Source organism: Anabrus simplex, chromosome 1 (genome assembly GCF_040414725.1).
Source record: "Anabrus simplex isolate iqAnaSimp1 chromosome 1, ASM4041472v1, whole genome shotgun sequence".
Lineage (NCBI taxonomy): Eukaryota > Metazoa > Arthropoda > Insecta > Orthoptera > Tettigoniidae > Anabrus > Anabrus simplex.
Genome location: NC_090265.1, coordinates 1637879277 through 1637897551, shown reverse-complemented (window position 1 = coordinate 1637897551; position 18275 = coordinate 1637879277). Strand labels below are relative to the sequence as shown.

Genomic DNA, 18275 nt, shown 5'->3' with positions numbered 1-18275 from the left:
AAAACTCTAGGCTTTAAAGTTATACAAACATGTACGGCGTCTGGAGGGACAGATTTTATTTGTACTGTTGCTTAAGAATGAAGGAAATTCATACTTTAAAACGTGGGAGCGGCTCCACGCGCTGCGCTCACGAGAGACAGCGCTGGCTTCACGAAAAGCTGCATCGACTGCACCTCGACATTGCCTGACAGCAAAACAAAGCTTCTTCTTCTTCTTCTTCTCCTCCTCCTGCTCCACACGTGGCGCGAAATCGCCATGATAGGTAGGAGGTGCTAAACGCCGAGATTTCTCGAGCAGTCGCGAGCTTAGCCGATGATGGCTGCACCTCGACATTCCCTAGACACAAGTACAGGATGGAAGTTGCCGAAGCTGTGCCGACATCGCACGAACAACGAATTGACATGTTTTCCACTTGGAGCGGAAAACACGCCAACATGTTAAAAGTGTTAACTCTACATTCTGAGCTAACATGCAAAGTCAATTGGAAGACACAATCACAATATACATGTCAACTGTAACATGTGTTAAATGTTAAACAGTGAGAGACCGGCCTGTTGGGTAATACAGTCGACACTCGCGATTCAAGGCAATAAAGCATCACTTGCACATATCACTACAGAGTAGTAGTCATATCTATGCTAAAACTCCTTTACAAGGCTGACCTTTGAACTGTTTGCTGTTGAACAGGGCAATTCATTACCACAGTCTTTTTTTAAATTTTTTTTTTTTTAAATCTTTATCTTTACCAAGTAGTGTTTCTCGATTGTTCAGTTCGGCTCAGTCGCAGATAGGACCAGTTGCTCTGACTGATGTGTAAGATATACTTTACTATAAGTTATTGATTTGGCGATAAAGTTATGTACACATTTCAGGTATTTTCAGCAAATCAGGCCTAGAACAAGTTTATCATCGTACAGCAAACTTCTTTGTAATTCGCTCTGCATGCCGAATGCCCTTCTATAACACTACCCGAGCAAATGTTATGAAGGTATTGGTTGTACTCGAACTTTTTCTATAGGCCTAGCAAATATTGATATTTAGAAAGAATATTGATATACCGGTATACTTAGTGAGACGGATAGTCACCGGTACATTTTCACAATACACAGTTCGTTTGACTGGCTTAGAATAATCGTTTCATTGCATTCCGCCGCTCAGCCAGGTCAAACATGTATTGTATTTCCCGTTGCCAATTTTATTTATTGTGTTGGTCATAGAGCAGAATCATCAAACATAACCTTCCTTCTTTGTGAACTCGCTCGTGAAAGGTATGAATCAAAATAGGCAAACATAATTTGTGGCATATAAATTCGTTTTCAACCCCGGTTTGAAGTTTATTACTCATTAACCCAACATCGGTCGAACTTCGGAACGTCACGTCATCGGTCGAGGTGTTAGCGCGGCGCTCACGCTAATTAAAAAGAAGTTTCCGCCTTTCTTATGTATATCAATCGGATATTATCTTGATATGAAGTTTCTATTTTTATTCTTTTGTCACCTTATGGAGCACTTTAATTTATTTTTATCACATTTGGTCTCAAACCCCAAAGTAACGTAAGTCATAATGCCTTATTATACAAATGAACGACGAGTGCCGTAATAAATGATGAAAATTATTATTTTAAATTTAGAGAATCTATTCACAAATGATATTAAACGATGTAATATACAAAACAATGTACAATATGCCAATGAGAGAACAAAATTATTGTATTATGTACAGTTCATCCATATTCTGAATATTGTCTTTGGTATCTTGGAGCTTCATTCACTGCTGCTGACATCCCTGGCTTCCTTCTCACCATAGCACTGATGACACATGGTTATTGTATGCTCTCCACAAATTGAAGGCTGACAAGAAATGCACCGAACCATGGAAAAACGATTCTTTCTTTCCGGGCAAAAGCCACATCTCACCCTCTCTTTGTTTGTAACAGGTTGATGAGTACACTTTGTTTTTGGATATTGGAGGTATTTCCTTATTCAAATCTTCAGGTCGTTCTGAACTCCTTCCTTTGAAAGACTTGCCACCATATGATTTCTTGTGAGACCCAATGCCAGACTTTTCAAAAATTTTCTTCGTTCCATTTTACTGTTAGTGTCGCAAAAGAGGATTACTTGAGCATTGATGGCACCACCATAAAAAAAAAAAAAAAAAAAAAAAAAAAATATCTGAGTGGCCACTGACAACATAATCTGGCAACAGTATACTGTGATTTCATCTTATCAATGACATCTACACCTCTTTTCGTGAGGTTGTACAATGTCACCATTGTTGGCTTCTCCTTGTCGCCAGTAGTTGGATCAATTTCATCTGAGTCATGCATACTTGAAACCAGAACAACGTTTCGGCTCTTTTTGGGAACATACGAAACAACTGTACAGTCTTCTCGGAAGGCAAACGGGCTACTATTTATAGGCCGTTGCTTCGTATTTACAAGTTCCGGTGGCAGTTCCACCTTATTCTTTTTTAGAGTCCCAATTACTGTCAAGTTATATTGGTGTAGAAATTCATGTGTAAGCGGAATAGACGAAAACCAATTGTCGATTGTAACATTTCTTCCCGACCCTTTGATTGGTTCAACAAGTCTCTTGACAATGGCACTGGGTCTAGTATCCAACATGTAAGGCCCGGAAGGCTGTCCGGTCACATAAATCTCCATATTTGATGTATAAAATATCCTTGAATCTGCCAGAGAAAATATCTTTTTGCCATATTTGGCCGGCCTCCTTGGCATGAACTGTCTAAATGCACATCTACCACAAAATGATTCAAGCATTTCGTAAACTGTAGCGTATTCAGAAATGCTGTAGATGTTCACACATCTTGCTGCGAAACCTTCAAACACATTTCTGATCGGGGCTAGTCTATCAAGTGCTTTCCTTGTCAACTTCGTCCGTGCATCATTTAAACGAAGACTAAGCAACAGTAACAGAAATCTTCGGTAACTCATTGTAATTACATAAAATCAGCTTCATGGTCCATATCGCACTTCAATAGATTCACAATTAAGTATTTGTCAATCTTATGTTAATTTTAAGGACACTTCCTCTAAAGCATTACTTTGTCAGTTTATACATTTTTCATCTAAACAGTGTGGCTGAAGATGTTGATAATATACGAAACATGTACCACTTTTGACCATTAAAAATTGCCTTAAGCAATCATTGTATTGATTAGGTGGAAAATTAATAAATACTTAATTGTGAACTCATTGTAAGTTGAAAATATTCTGGAGCAGTCCCATCCTTATCCCATAAATCCTCCACAATCTTGTGTGACGATTTTTGCACGCCTGCTAAATACAAGAGACCTAGAACTGCCCTTATTTCATCAGGATTTGTATCTATAACACCACTTTTCCTGCTGTAGTTACTTCAAATTTTATGAAGACAATCGTTTGTGTACGCTGTAATTTCTTCAATCACTTCGTCAGGGAAAAATATTTTCCATGCATCAAGAACAGTGCTAGCCTTTTTTTTTTACAATTTCTCCTTTGACTCTCGGTGGATGAATAACTATATTTCTGCGCTTCCTACGTACTTGTTGGCGTGCTGCATGAGCATGCCAAACGGTCAGTTGATCCTTACCTATATACTCCACTCAAGGTTCTGTTATTTCCTGCTCATCACCGGCAGGTTGTTCACTTCCGCTATCATGGTCACTGTTATTTGACTGTTCTGCGTCTGAATCAACTGAATCATCTAACTTTTGAGATGGGCCTATTTCAGTGTCATTATCAGATTCTTCCAACAGCCACTGGATTACCTGAGCATCTGAACGATCCATAGTTCCTGATGAATACTACATGTAACTTCACGTGCACTGAAATAGCAAACAATGAACTCAAAACATCTACTCGGAGTCTTCTAATTCAATAATCACGACACAACATTACTTAGAATCCAAACGAACACCATCAGTCGAGGTGTTAGCGCAGCGCTCACGACTTCACAAATAAGCAGTCTAGGTCACTCTGATGACACCTAGGCAGCCGTTAACAGCACTATTCGATTGCTGACATATCACCGGTCAGTTAAATAGCAGCACACGTCAGCAGAACAAAAGAAAAACAAGCACGGCCAGTTAAAATCTTTTGTTAGCGCTGCGCTACCCCTCGACCGATCTTGGGTTAAAATAAATTAAATATGACGGCAGAAATAGAATGATTAACAGCCTTCATCCTCCGTGTTGCCAGTTGAACCACTTTTTCTGCCGCTATCATTGTCAGGGTTGCCACCAGTCAAGAAGTTGTACAAAATTTTCCCCTGTAAAGGTACTAGATTATGAAAAATATCACGTTTCTTCACTAGAGAGTAGGATTATTCATAAAGGCAGTATAAAATCACGTTGATTAAATGACAAATTTATCCATACTATGTAATGGCTAATATCAGCAAGTACTGGAGCAATTCTAAAAATTATGTTACTAATGTAAATATTCATTATCCCTGAGGGACATGGACTGTATTTTATTTTCAAAACAATTCGGGAGGGGGTACGGGGGGACATATAAAAATACTAGGTTAATATAGGCGAAACATCGAATTTGTCGTACAAGGACGAGACAAAGCTCAATTTAAGCCCCTTGACGCAAAGAACAAAACTCGGTAAGCCCTACAGGCCCAAAAAACCATGTTTTAAGGCCCTAAAACCAACCGTTATGGAGATATTGGCACCACACTACCCCTGCTCTAGGAATCGCATAAAGAAATTAACTGCCGTAACCATGGCAATGTCATCTCCAAGATTCTACAGCAGCGAGATTATCTACAATACAACTTATCACAGAAACCATAACATGTTACAGACATGAAAACTGGTGTTTAGAATCTCCTTTAAAAATAAAAAGAATACAAGTTTTTGTTTTCAGAAAATCCACTTAATAGGTCATGGGGTGGGGGAGGTGAAAAGAAGTGAGGAAAGATTTGAATTATTTATATGAGGATACATATATCTCAGAAACTTAAGATGTTACAGGCATTAAAATTGGAACTTGGAATCTCCTTTAAAAATAAATGAACACACTATTTTGGAAAATTCACTTCATCATTTTCATTTCCCGTTTCCAGCTTCCTGGGTCGGGTTGTGAATCAAGTACCTCCATTGCTGCCTGTCTCTCCATCACTCTTCTCCTTTTTAAAGTACATCTTCTGGTTTTCCTCCCCTCTTCTCAATGCACTCTAACTCTGAATCTGTCCATGTCTTTTGGGGTCTTCCTCGTGCTCTTTTTCCTATTAACTTCTCTAAAAAAGTTTTTTTTTTGGCCACTCTCTCTCTTCTCCCATTCTCATCATATGCTCATACCACTTTAGCTTTGTTGTTTCTATCCTGTCTTGAAGTTTCAAGATTCCTGTCCTTTTCTTCTCTCTTCATTTCTAATTCTATCCTTTCTGGTCTTGCCCTCGATACTTCTTAGGAATTTCATCTCCGCTGCTTTTATTCTATTCTCCTCTTGTTTTGTTATAGTTCATGATCCAGCTGCATAGGTTAGTATGGGTTCATAATAGGTTGAATATAATACTTTCTTACATTTTTCGGGACCTCTTGGTTTTACAAATTATCCCTTACACTCTGGTAAAAGCTGTTTGTTTGTTGTATTCTTTTACCTATTTTCTCGGTTATCTTTCCATCTTCTGTGATCACACTTCCCAAGTACTTGAAACTTTTAGCCACTTCCAGAATTTTACCATTCAGTTTTATCTTTCCTCTTCCTTCCTTCCTTCCTTCCTTCCTTCCTTCCTTCCTTCCTTCCTTCCTTCCTTCCCCTTGTCGTCACTATTGTTTTACTTTTCTCTGTGCTTACTTTCATCCTACATTTTTCTAACTCTTGATTCCATACATTTAATTGTTTTTGCACTTCTGTTTCATCCTCACCCTATATTACTATCTTGTCCGGCTCCATGGCTAAATAGTTAGTGTGCTGGCCTTTGGTCACAGGGATCCTGGGTTTGATTCCCGGCAGGGTTGGGAATTTTAACCATCATTGGTTAATTTCGCTGGCACGGGGGCTGGGTGTATGTGTTGTCTTCATCATCATTTCATCCTCATACAATGCGCAGGTCACCTACGGGAGTCAAATCGAAAGACCTGCACCTGGCAAGCCGAACATGTCCTCGGACACACTCGGCACTAAAAGCCATACGTCATTTCATTTTATTTATCACTATATCATCTGCAAACAATATGGTTTTTGTTGCCTGTCTTCCCAATCTCTGTTAATGTTCTTAGGAATTTCATCCATGACTATGATGAATAGTATGGGGTATAGTACACTTCTCTGTCGGAGACCAGTTTCAACTTTAAACCATTTTATTTTTCCTGTACTAGTCTTCACACTGCTAACACAGTTTTTGTACATAGCTTTTATCATTTGCACTTCCACTCTGTTTAACTTGTTTTTTCCTTAATGTGTCTCATACCAACTGTCTGGGTACACTGTCATAAGCTTTCTCAATGTCAATAAATGTCATCACTATGTCTTTTCCAAACTCCTATCTTTTCTCCATCATATGTCTTCAGGTCAAACGTTGATCTGTCTTTCGTAAAACCATACTGTTCTTCCATTTCTCCTTCTAGCTTCCTCCTCAGTCTTCCTTCCAATACTCTCTCAAATATCTTAGCTACATGGGCAATAAGGGTGATCCTTTTGTAGTTATTACATTCCTTTTAATCATCTTTTTTAAATATCGGGATAAGTTAACCCTTTCCCCAATCTTCTGGGATCTCTTTCTCCTCCAGATTATTCTAAATAATCTATACAGCCACTGTAGCCCTATTGGTCCTGCTGCTTTTTATCATTTCTGTAGTTACCTCATCCACTCATGCTGCTTTACTGCTCTTAATCTTTTGTATAGCTTCCTCTATTTCTAACATTGATATCTCCTTTTCTTCTTCTTCTTTCCTCATTGTTTCTTCTTGCTCCTTCTCATTTACCAGTTCACTGTATTGAATATTTAGCAATTCTGAGAAGTATTCTTCCCATCTTGTTAGTATGTCATCTCTTTGCGTCAATATCTGCCCTGTTTCAGTTTTAACAAATTTTGTATCTTCCCTATTTTGTAAACTATTCTTCACCAAACCATACAAAACCTTTTTACTTCCCTTTATATCCTCCTGTAAAGTTTCTGTGAAGCTTTCCCAGCTCTTCTGTTTCTCCTCTTGTACTATTTTCTTACATACCTTTTTAGCTTCTTTATATTTCTGCAAATTCTCTGTACTATTGCTGCCTATCCACTTCCTCCAAGCCATTTGTTTCTCTTTAGCTGCTTCTTCTACCCTGCTGTTCCATCATGGAATCTCCTTTTCCTTTTTCTTCCCTGATAGTCTTCCATAGGTGTTTACTTTACAGATCCATTTCTGAAACATGTCCATTCCTCTTCCACACTGTTCACGTCAACTTTGGGAATTTCTTTCTTCAGATCCTCTTGAAACATTTCCCTTATTTCTTTCTCTTTTAACTTCCATCCCTTTATTTTTTCTTTCCCTTTCTTTCTCTTAACTTCATTATTTTACCAAGTCTTAATTTGGCTACCACCACTTTATGGTCTCCTTCAAAATCTGCTCTTGGCATTGCTGTCCCATCTTCCAGGTGTCTACATTTCTCCTTCTCCACCAGAATAAGATCAGTCATTTTCTTTGTCTTTCTATCTCCCCAACCATATCTAGTTATTTTTTGCGAGTTCTTTTTTCTAAACCACATATTGCCAACAATTAATCCATTCCTTCTACAAAAATCTATTACCTAATCTCCATCTTGGTTTCCATAACTATAGGGCCAATTATCTCTTCTTTTCCCTGTCTGTCTGTTCCAACATGTGCATTCATGTCTCCCATTATTACAACCTCTTTGTCTTCAATACAACTTTCCAGTTCTTCTAGAAACTCTTTTAAATATTCATCTGCATTCTCCAATTGGGGTGCATAAACCTTTATAAAATCCCTGATTCCACTCTCAAGTCCAAGTCTAACTTTAATTATCCTGTCACTGATCTGGTCAATTTTGTCCACATATTGTGCTAGGTCTTGTCTCAATATAACACAAGCACCATTTGTTGCCATCTTTCCTCCACTCCAATATATTCTATATCCTTTCTTCAATTCTTTTTGACCTTTCCCCTTCCATTTTGTCTCACTTATTCCCATCATTGCTGGCGACCAGGAGTGAGTTACCAGGAAAATTTGTAACATCCAATAACGGACCATTTATGTTGATATTATAAATTTACTCATTTGAGACAAATGTTTCAGATTCCCTATGGGAGTCAACATCTGTATCATCTCGTGGCCAGGCAGGCATCAATTTTTGGTAATGAGACGGGGTCTCTCATAATGCATTGGCACTGCCGGTGGCTCCAGATAGCCTGCACAGTGGCCTCCACGGAGTAACTGTTCCTTCTCGTCAAAACACTTGGGGAGATGAAAGTTATTATCTTGGGACACATGAATATTAAATAAACTATTTGTGGCTTGCCCGCAAATTGCCACGCAAATAGAAACAATTAACATTCCATGGTTCCCCATTTCTCTATGTAATGTTTGGGCACCATGGTTACAGTTTTCACTGTAAACCAAAATTTATATTTACTAGCATAGAGACTTATACTTAAATCACAGGGGTAGGATTTTAAATAATTAACCATTAAGTATCGCTTAAGAAAGAAAAATAACGCAATATAAAATACAAATGAATTTATTATACAAAACAATGAGATGAATTGGAAAATATCCTTAAAGCGTGGAGGGATTTAGAATTTACTGAATTTACTATTGCTTGCTTTATCTAGTTGAAGCTCACCAATTGCAGCTTCCGTTGAAGTCATCTGGTTTCCGTGGTTACTCGTTCTCTTCTTCTCGATGTAGAATTTCCTCCATGGACATCCTTCCTTCCTTCTCTGATATGGTACGGGCTATCTGGACTAACACTCCCTAATTGCCTAGTCTTTAAATTAGACATTGGCCCTATACTTGTAATAACTGATTCAGCTTTGATCGTATGAGGAGAAAATTCAGAGATATGAATTTTTCCATATTAGTAGAAATCTCAATCCAACTGAGCTATACTGTTTATACGGTACAGACTTGTACCAAAATTCCGTAGACTTGAACTAAACATAGTTCTTCATCCACAATATTTACTGAATATCACACCAGCCATAAGCTTGTTTCGTTTCTCGTAGATCCGATAACATTACCGCACGTAAGTACTGTATCGAAGCGATAACACATTGTACAAAAGTAACTATGTTGCGGAGCGACCACACACTGTTTCAAATATCAAATCACGTCGTTCAAAGTAGATGTTCACAGTAGAAGTACTAGTGATGGAGTATCTGTAGTTAGGTTGTAAGGTTGTAAGGTCGTAAGGTTCCGTTCTCGTGTTGAGAATCAGTATATATCCGGGCTCACCCCCACTCTTGGTAACAGTTCAATCTCAAAAACTCATATACAACGAAGTATCTGACTCGATAGATCGAAGCATCAACTCCCCTTCTCTTCCTCCTCGACAAGTCCAGAAGGCGTGGCGATGATTTAGCTGACCAGTTTGCAAGCCTCGCGCACGGGTCGCTGTTTACTAGCCTTGGTCATAAAATAAACCCATGACTCACGCAAAATCCCAAGCTTCAAGAATAACCCTCCGTATACACAAACATGAGATGAAATGAAAACAACTATGTCTCAACATATTGACTGTATTTACAACATAATGAATTCTTATCCTACATAATATAATAATTTAAATAATAAAACGATGTTATCATATATACAATACGATTCCAAAAAGCCTTGATTACAAATGATTGATGACGAATAAATATGTTATTACAAATAATTGCCGATGGCGGATAAACTTGATATCAAATGATATCGCGTAAAATGATATTATATTAAATTAGTAGGGCTGGAGAAGCCTGGACGGTTACATACGCCCTCCTGTTATTTACAGATATAACATATCGTCCCTGCTCTGGCAAACTAGTGAAACTGACAAACTAAGGAATCTGTAGTTCTGAAGTTCTGGTCTAAATTTTGTTATTTATATACTGTCTACCCTCTGACATAGTCTCACATCTGCAGCTCATTCTGTATGCCTAACACATAAAACCAATAATTAAATATAAACATTGATTTGACATGAGTAATCACAACTTCTTTCAGCTCTCGTAACCTTTTGACAATTTTCAGATTCGTTAGTTTGCCAGAGCAGGGACGATATATGAAAATAACACACTACAACAAAATGGCTGATATACACATCATTACATCTGACACACACTTAATAAAAACATACATAATTAAATCTTGTATCTCACTGTAGAGTGTCTGTTTCAACGATACCATATAACATAATTCCTGCCAATTTTCTTCCGAAAGTTTGTCAGCAACACTCATAATATTTACAACAACAGGTAAGGAACACTATCTTTGCACTTCACCATCAAAGTGTTCGGCAGTTCCAGGTTATCATAATATATACACCACACACACACATAATCACACGTGGCTTACCTCTCTTAGATGGCCGCAAGCAATTTCTTGTTTTCATTGCAAAAAAAATATTACTACTTAGAAAATTATTGCATTAATTTTCTTCTGCAGTTTATTAAAAAAAATCCCAAGTTACTCATGGCTTCTACAATGGTGTCAGGTCTAGGTTCACAACCTATACATGAATTCACGTTTTCTAACTCAAGTACATTTAATGTTATCAAAACAACATCTGGGAGACATTACACTTAATTCGCAGAAATATATCGTCTCAGAGAGCGAATATTATAAGTGCCCAACATGACACGATTACCATCTTTCAATCTGTATGCACAAGGACCAACCTGACAATGAATCTGGAATGGACCCTGATACAACAAAAAGAATTTCTTCGTCACCTTCTCTTCACTGGACGAGAGCATGGGAACACGTAACAGAACAGAATCTCCTACCTGAAATTCGTCTAACACCTGACGTTTCTGCTGTCTGCTACGCTTCTCAGCCGCTTTAATCAAATTCTCTCTCGCTAATCTGACATATATCTGAGAGTCCCGCTGAGGTTCCTGTGTAATACCTAGTACTTTTGTCAGCTCATTCCTTGGATTGCTGCCAAAATGAACCTCTAATGGGGTGAATTTCGTACTATCATGCTGAACCATGTTAATCCATTTCTCAATCAACGCTAAAGAACCAACCCACGCAGTGTGCTTGTCATGAACTAACGATCGAAACATCCTACCTAATTCCTTCATCGTGCGTTCACACATATTCGCTTGTGGATTCCTAATTGAGGAAAAAACATGTGTGATACCTAACTCTGTCATCACAGCCTTCCACTTCTTCGATGTAAATTGAGAACCGCTATCAGATAATAACCTCCTAGGCGTACCTAATTCATGAACATACTTGTCACTAATAATCTTACTGCAACTAAGACCTGTCGTTTTTCTCATCGGATACAATTTGACTAACTTGGAAAAAGCGTCAATCACCACAAAAACGTATTGGTAGCCATATTTACCACGAACTACTGGTCCAAATAAGCCAATACAAACAAGATCACCGGTTTTCTCAGTAATGACCGTTTGCCTAGGTCCTTCGAGATACCTATTGGGAGCTTTACTCCGTTGACATAAATCACAAGAGGAAATAGTTTTCCTAATTTCCCTTCCCATCTTATCCCATACAAAACTTCTCTGAATCTCATACAACACTTTACTTGCACCAAAATGTCCCAACTCCTTATGAATGAACCAAATTAATTCCGTTTTCAAAGACTTAGGTACACATATAAGCCAATGATTGTCACCACAATTCCTCGTTAAAAATTGATCGAAGAAGGTGTGTCTACCTTTTTGCACACTTTCCTGATCTCCGTTCTCAAGTTCTCTTATCACATATTTACACTCATTATCCTGAGATTGTTCAAAACACATCTTCTTTAATTTATTCAAGACTTCCTTATTGTCTTTATGAAGACATGCACAGATTAAAATGCCTTCCTGGGTCTTAATAACACTACCTTCATTACACAAATCTCGGTCTCTGGATAGCAAATCGGCTAACACATTGTTCTTGCCTTTAATGTGTACCACTTTAAAATCATACTCTTGTATTGCTAAAATCCATCTACTGACTCTGTTAGATGACAATTTACAAGTAGAAATAAAAGATAGCGCATGATGGTCGGTCCAGATCTCAAATTTAGTACCCAACACGTACATCCTGAACTTACTTAGCGAATAAATAATCGCTAAGAACTCTAATTCAGTAATCGTATAGCGTTTCTCAGCTGCACTAAGCCCTCTCGAAGCCAATGAAACAATCCCTAAGTTGTTCTCGTCATCCTCCTGACATAGAACTCCAGCAATGCCACAATGTGATGCATCAGTCAACATAACATACTTCTTATCTCCTCTAGGATATTTCAAAATCACAGCTTTCCTAAAACCATTTTTTAGCTCTTCAAATGCCTTCTCATGGTATTCTGCGCACTTCCACTTATTTCCAGCTTTCAGCAAATCTCTAAACGGCTCTAATAAGTAGGAAAATCTTAAAACAAATCTTCTAAAAAAGTTACATACTCCAATGTATGATCTCAATTCTTTTATATTCCTGGGCCTTTTTGCATTCAATATTTTCTCTATTCTCGTGCTTTCTGGAGTCACACCTACTGCAGATACACAGTGTCCTAAAAAGATGACTTCGGACTGACAAAAAATGCATTTCTCCAGTTTAAGAGTGAAACCTGCCTGTTCTAACTTGGTAAATACCCTGTCGAGATGTTCTAAATGCTCTTCAAGACTGCAAGACGAAATTACTAAATCATCAATATAAATAGTGGCATAGTGGTCAGCTTCGTTCCCCAGAGCAATATTCAAAGCACGAATTAAAGCAGAAGAACTAGTACGAGTACCATATGGGACACGACAGAATTGATACAGATTACTCTTGTGACTGAAAGCTGTTAAAGGTCTATCTTCCTCCCTTAACGGAATCTGCCAGAAACTACTACGTAAATCAACAGTAGAAAACCAAACTTTCCCTTGAAAATCCTGTATCAGCTCCTCTACAGTTAACGATTTTAATTGATCAGCAGCAATGCGTCTGTTCATCTCCCTCCCATCAATACACAAACGGACAGAACCGTCGTTCTTAGGCACAACCAATAAAGGATTGACACACTGACTACTCGAAACTTCAATAATGCCATCCTCTAACATAGCTTCAATTTGATTGTCTACCGCTTTAGCATACTTATGTGGTATCGGATATCTCGGTCCAGCGAATATACTTTGATCCAGCACTGAAAATGAGTGTTCATACACATGTGTTTTGCCAGGTTTCGATGAAAATACTTCCTTGTGTTCTCTCAACACATACAACAGTCGGTCCCTCTGACCTTCTTCCAAATTGCTACTATCTACCGCTTCTCTCAAAGCATCATCGTGGTTCTCCTCTAACCACACTTCACACAACTTAAAATCCGCTCTCTCTTCTTCATCTTTTGAAACCTCATTAACACACCACGTTACAAACCTCCACTTTCGTCTGAACTTCGGCATCCCACGTGAATTTAACATCCTCATTATCCCACCTTAAATATACTATCACATCATTGTAATCTAGCCGAGCTGATCCCAAGATAACATCAAATATAAGATTCAGAATAACAAGACAGATCTGAATTTTCGACTTCCCGTTAATACAAATAGGTATGGCAACTTCTTTACATATTTGCTTGGATCGTTTACCTACAGCAGTGACAATATATGTGGATTTCACAGGCATTTCTTCAATCTCAATATTCTCCTTCTTTCTGTCCTCATACCACTTCAAACTTACACATGATCTTTGACTGCCTGAATCCAATAAAGCCTGATACTGCGCCCTCCATACAACGATCGTAACAACGGGGTTCTCACTTTTACTACCAACTTCGACTTGATTCACTTTAACCTCCCGTAATAACTCATCTCTAACATCGAGATCATAATTCATGTGCGTCATTACACAATTTCTCGCAACATGTACTGAAGACTGATAATCTGATCTCTCATTACCGTCTACTATCAGTTTAAATTACTTTCTCTCCTTGTATCCTGATTTCGGCTTGTACCTTCCTCTGCATTACGTTCCCTGTGAACATTCCTATTTTGCTGGTGTGACTGATTACCTACAGGTTGTTGTCTCGGTTGAAACTGACCACGGTGATTGTGTTCTTGTCTTCTGGGTGGTGTCTGATAGTTTGTGTGCTCTCGTGTACTACTAGTATTTCCTAACGCATCGAAACTTGCTAGCAATCTTTCCATTCCCTGAATAGACTCTATCTGTTGCTTCGCGGATTTTGTTGGGAAAATGTCTGAGTAATAACTTCACAATATATCTCTCCGCTGACATCCCATCTACGTTTTTACAAATCATAACATGGGCTAGAAAATACTCTGTCATAGAAACTCCCTCGTGTGGCCTAAATTTCCCAAAGACAATGCGTTCTCTTTCCCTGCTTTGTATAGCTTCACTCCAAAATTTTTCCGTGAAATATTTCTGGAATTCCACCATACTGGTCATGCTGCTCTTATACACCGCAAACCATGATTTCGTTTCCCCAATAAAAGCTTTACCAATTATTTCTAACGCTTCTTCCCATTCAATGATTCCTTCTTCTATTCGCTTTTCAAACCGTTTCTTAACAGTGTTTAAAAAATCTAAAGGGTTTGTCTGCCTCCCATTGAATTTAGGTAGTTCAGTTTCATATATGATATTTGTACCATGGCACTGACTTCCTATATTACCTTGCTTTTCTCTGATTTCTTTACGTATTTGTGCCTCCGATCTAGCAATACGTTCATTCATTCTTTTCTCTCTAGTTTCTACGTCATTTGCAATGTGTTCCTGTCTTTCCTTGGTGGCTTTAATTTCAATAGCATTTTCCTCTGCTTTCTTAAACTTTTCATTACATATTTTGGCATTAATCTCTACCTTACCACACAGATCATCGTATTGTTGTTGTACTCTTTCTTTAACTTTACTATTTTCTTTCTCTACCAACTCTATGACTTCGGTTTTATGTTCAGTTCTTCTACCACTTTCTCATGTTGGCTGCGTCTCATCTCCTGTTCCGCTAACTGATTCTCAAAAAGTTTCTGCTGCTCTAGTGCTTCATCTAATCTATGATCTAAAGCATCCATCCTAGCATTCACTTCTCTGCTAATTTCCGTTTTAGTCTGTTCTATCTCCTTGCTAATTTTGGTTTTCGTCTGTTCTATCTCCTTTCTATTTTCTTTAATCTCTGTCTGTGTTTTCTCTACTTCTTTCTTTATTTCATTCATTTGTTCAAATATCCCTTGCATCATCACAAACAGTTGTTCCATATTCTTATCACTATTCGTATTACCTTTCTCGCCCTCCATCCTAGCTACATCGGATTCTGTACTATTTTCCATGTTCCCACCACTCTCTACCGTTTTATCTACTTCAATGCGCTCATCAACAACATTCCTAGAATTCAGCGTCTCGCCTCCCTTTACTAAGTTTCCACTATGTAATTTCATGTCCTTTTCACCTTGTGCAGCCATGATTCCCCCAAAATCACACATACAAATTATATGCACACTCACTTAACCCCCACAAACACAGACTCTACTTTACTGCTTTCCTTCCACGAATACTTAATGGTTTTCGAGCTCCACGTTGGTGTGACAAATGTAACTGTTCCCTCTCATCAAAACACTTGGGGAGATGAAAGTTATTATCTTGGGACACATGAATATTAAATAAACTATTTGTGGCTTGCCCGCAAATTGCCACGCAAATAGAAACAATTAACATTCCATGGTTCCCCATTTCTCTATGTAATGTTTGGGCGCCATGGTTACAGTTTTAAATAAAACTGTAAACCAAAATTTATATTTACTAGCATAGAGACTTATACTTAAATCACAGGGGTAGGATTTTAGATAATTAACCATTAAGTATCGCTTAAGAAAGAAAATTAACGCAATATAAAATACAAATGAATTTATTATACAAAACAATGAGATGAATCGGAAAATATCCTTAAAGCGTGGAGGGATTTAGAATTTACTGAATTTACTATTGCTTGCTTTATCTAGTTGAAGCTCACCAATTGCAGCTTCCGTTGAAGTCATCTGGTTTCCGTGGTTACTCGTTCTCTTCTTCTCGATGTAGAATTTCCTCCATGGACATCCTTCCTTCCTTCTCTGATATGGTACGGGCTATCTGGACTAACACTCCCTAATTGCCTAGTCTTTAAATTAGACATTGGCCCTATACTTGTAATAACTGATCAGCTTTGATTGTATGAGGAGAAAATTCAGAGATATGAATTTTTCCATATTAGTTGAAATCTCAATCCAACTGAGCTATACTATTTATACGGTACAGACTTGTACCAAAATTCCGTGGACTTGAACTAAACATAGTTCTTCGTCCACAATATTTACTGAATATCACACCAGCCATAAGCTTGTTTCGTTTCTCATAGATCCGATAACATTACCGCACGTAAGTACTGTATCGAAGCGATAACACATTGTACAAAAGCAACTATGTCACGGAGCGACCACACACTGTTTCAAATATCAAATCACGTCATTCAAAGTAGATGTTCACAGTAGAAGTACTAGTGATGGAGTATCCGTAGTTAGGTTGTAAGGTTGTAAGGTCGTAAGGTTCCGTTCTCGTGTTGAGAATCAGTATATATCCGGGCTCACCCCCACTCTTGGTAACAGTTCAATCTCAAAAACTCATATACAACGAAGTATCTGATTCGATAGATCGAAGCATCAATTCCCCTTCTCTTCCTCCTCGACAAGTCCAGAAGGCGTGGCGATGATATAGCTGACCAGCTTGCAAGCCTCGTGCACGGGTCGCTGTTTACTAGCCTTGGTCATAAAATAAACCCATGACTCACGCAAAATCCCAAGCTTCAAGAATAACCCTCCGTATACACAAACATGAGATGAAATGAAAACAACTATGTCTCAACATATTGACCGTATTTACAACATAATGAATTCTTATCCTACATAATATAATAATTTAAATAATAAAACGATGTTATCATATATACAATATGATTCCAAAAAGCCTTGATTACAAATGATTGACGTTGAATAAATATGTTATTACAAATAATTGCCGATGGCGGATAAACTTGATATCAAATGATATCGCGTAAAATGATATTATATTAAATTAGTAGGGCTGGAGAAGCCTGGACGGTTACAACGGTATGCACTGGCCATGCGTCTTGGTAGGTGTGCTGGGTGCTAGCTGATGGGCCCAGCCTGGCATATGGGGGCGGAGCGCTGGCGACCAGGAGTGAGTTAGCTGGAAAATTTGTAATGTCCAATAATGGACCATTTATGTTGGTATTATGTCTTTCTTCTTCTCTATCAGTTCTTCTACCTTGCCATTCAAAGTCATGACATTGATGATACTGATTCTTATGATGTCTGGTAGCCCACTTCTCACAGTTCCCCCAGAACACTAGGAACTGCGCGTCACTTCAGGGTGACGCCCTAGCATTTTCTGAGGCTTCGATTCACTTGCACTCATTTTATAGGCTGTTTGTACGATGGGTTCGCTACTCCCAAAGGCATTTTATTACCTTCTGCCATGTTCAAATTATGTCGCCCCTAACATGGAGTCAGACGCCTTTTGTTGCCGCTCCTCCGGAGTACAGACGCTACAGGTTTGCCCCTTCCACCATCTCCACCGTACCGAAGTCCATCTTGTCCGCCGTAGATACCATTGAGGTCTTCACCCATAACCCAGGGCAAGGGCACTCCGTATTTTGACCCTTGGTGAGAGGGTGTCCCAGTATTTTAAAGCCCCCAGGAATTGGGCTACCTGTGGTCCATGGGTTGTATTGAGTATTTCAACCAGCCCTACAATTTGTAGGGACCCCCTATCCGCCACATGGGGACGCGCTATGTAGGGGTCAGGTTCCCCTGGTTACTTATTGGAAGTTAACTCCATCCACAAAGGCTGAGGTTATTTGCAGAGAAAATCAACTTAAGGGGGTGAAATAATAAAAAAGGGGGTGAATTTTTAATTTTCCTCTTCTTTTCCATAACAGGATTCGTTAGTTGTGGAACTCATTGTTATTGTAGGTGTAATGGTATCTTATCTTGTTGTACCTACGAAGTGAGTCAGGTCCTGTTTTTTCTATTGCCTATAAATCATTCAAAACTGATCTGCATTTAGGGCAGTCGCCAGGTGGCAGGTTCCCTATCTGTTGTTTTCCTAGCCTTTTTTA

The 18275-nt window shown here is 38.5% G+C and overlaps 1 protein-coding gene across 1 annotated transcript in view; it reads left to right on the top strand.

The window, feature by feature from the left end:
• The first annotated feature begins 684 nt into the window (after positions 1 to 684).
• Positions 685 to 18275, top strand: part of LOC136881409 (dehydrogenase/reductase SDR family member 7) — a 98495-nt gene continuing 80904 nt past the window's right edge. Inside the window, exon 1 of the mRNA XM_067154150.2 lies at positions 685 to 813. The gene's annotated coding sequence lies outside the window, so the exon portion shown is untranslated. The remainder of the gene's footprint in view (positions 814 to 18275) is intronic.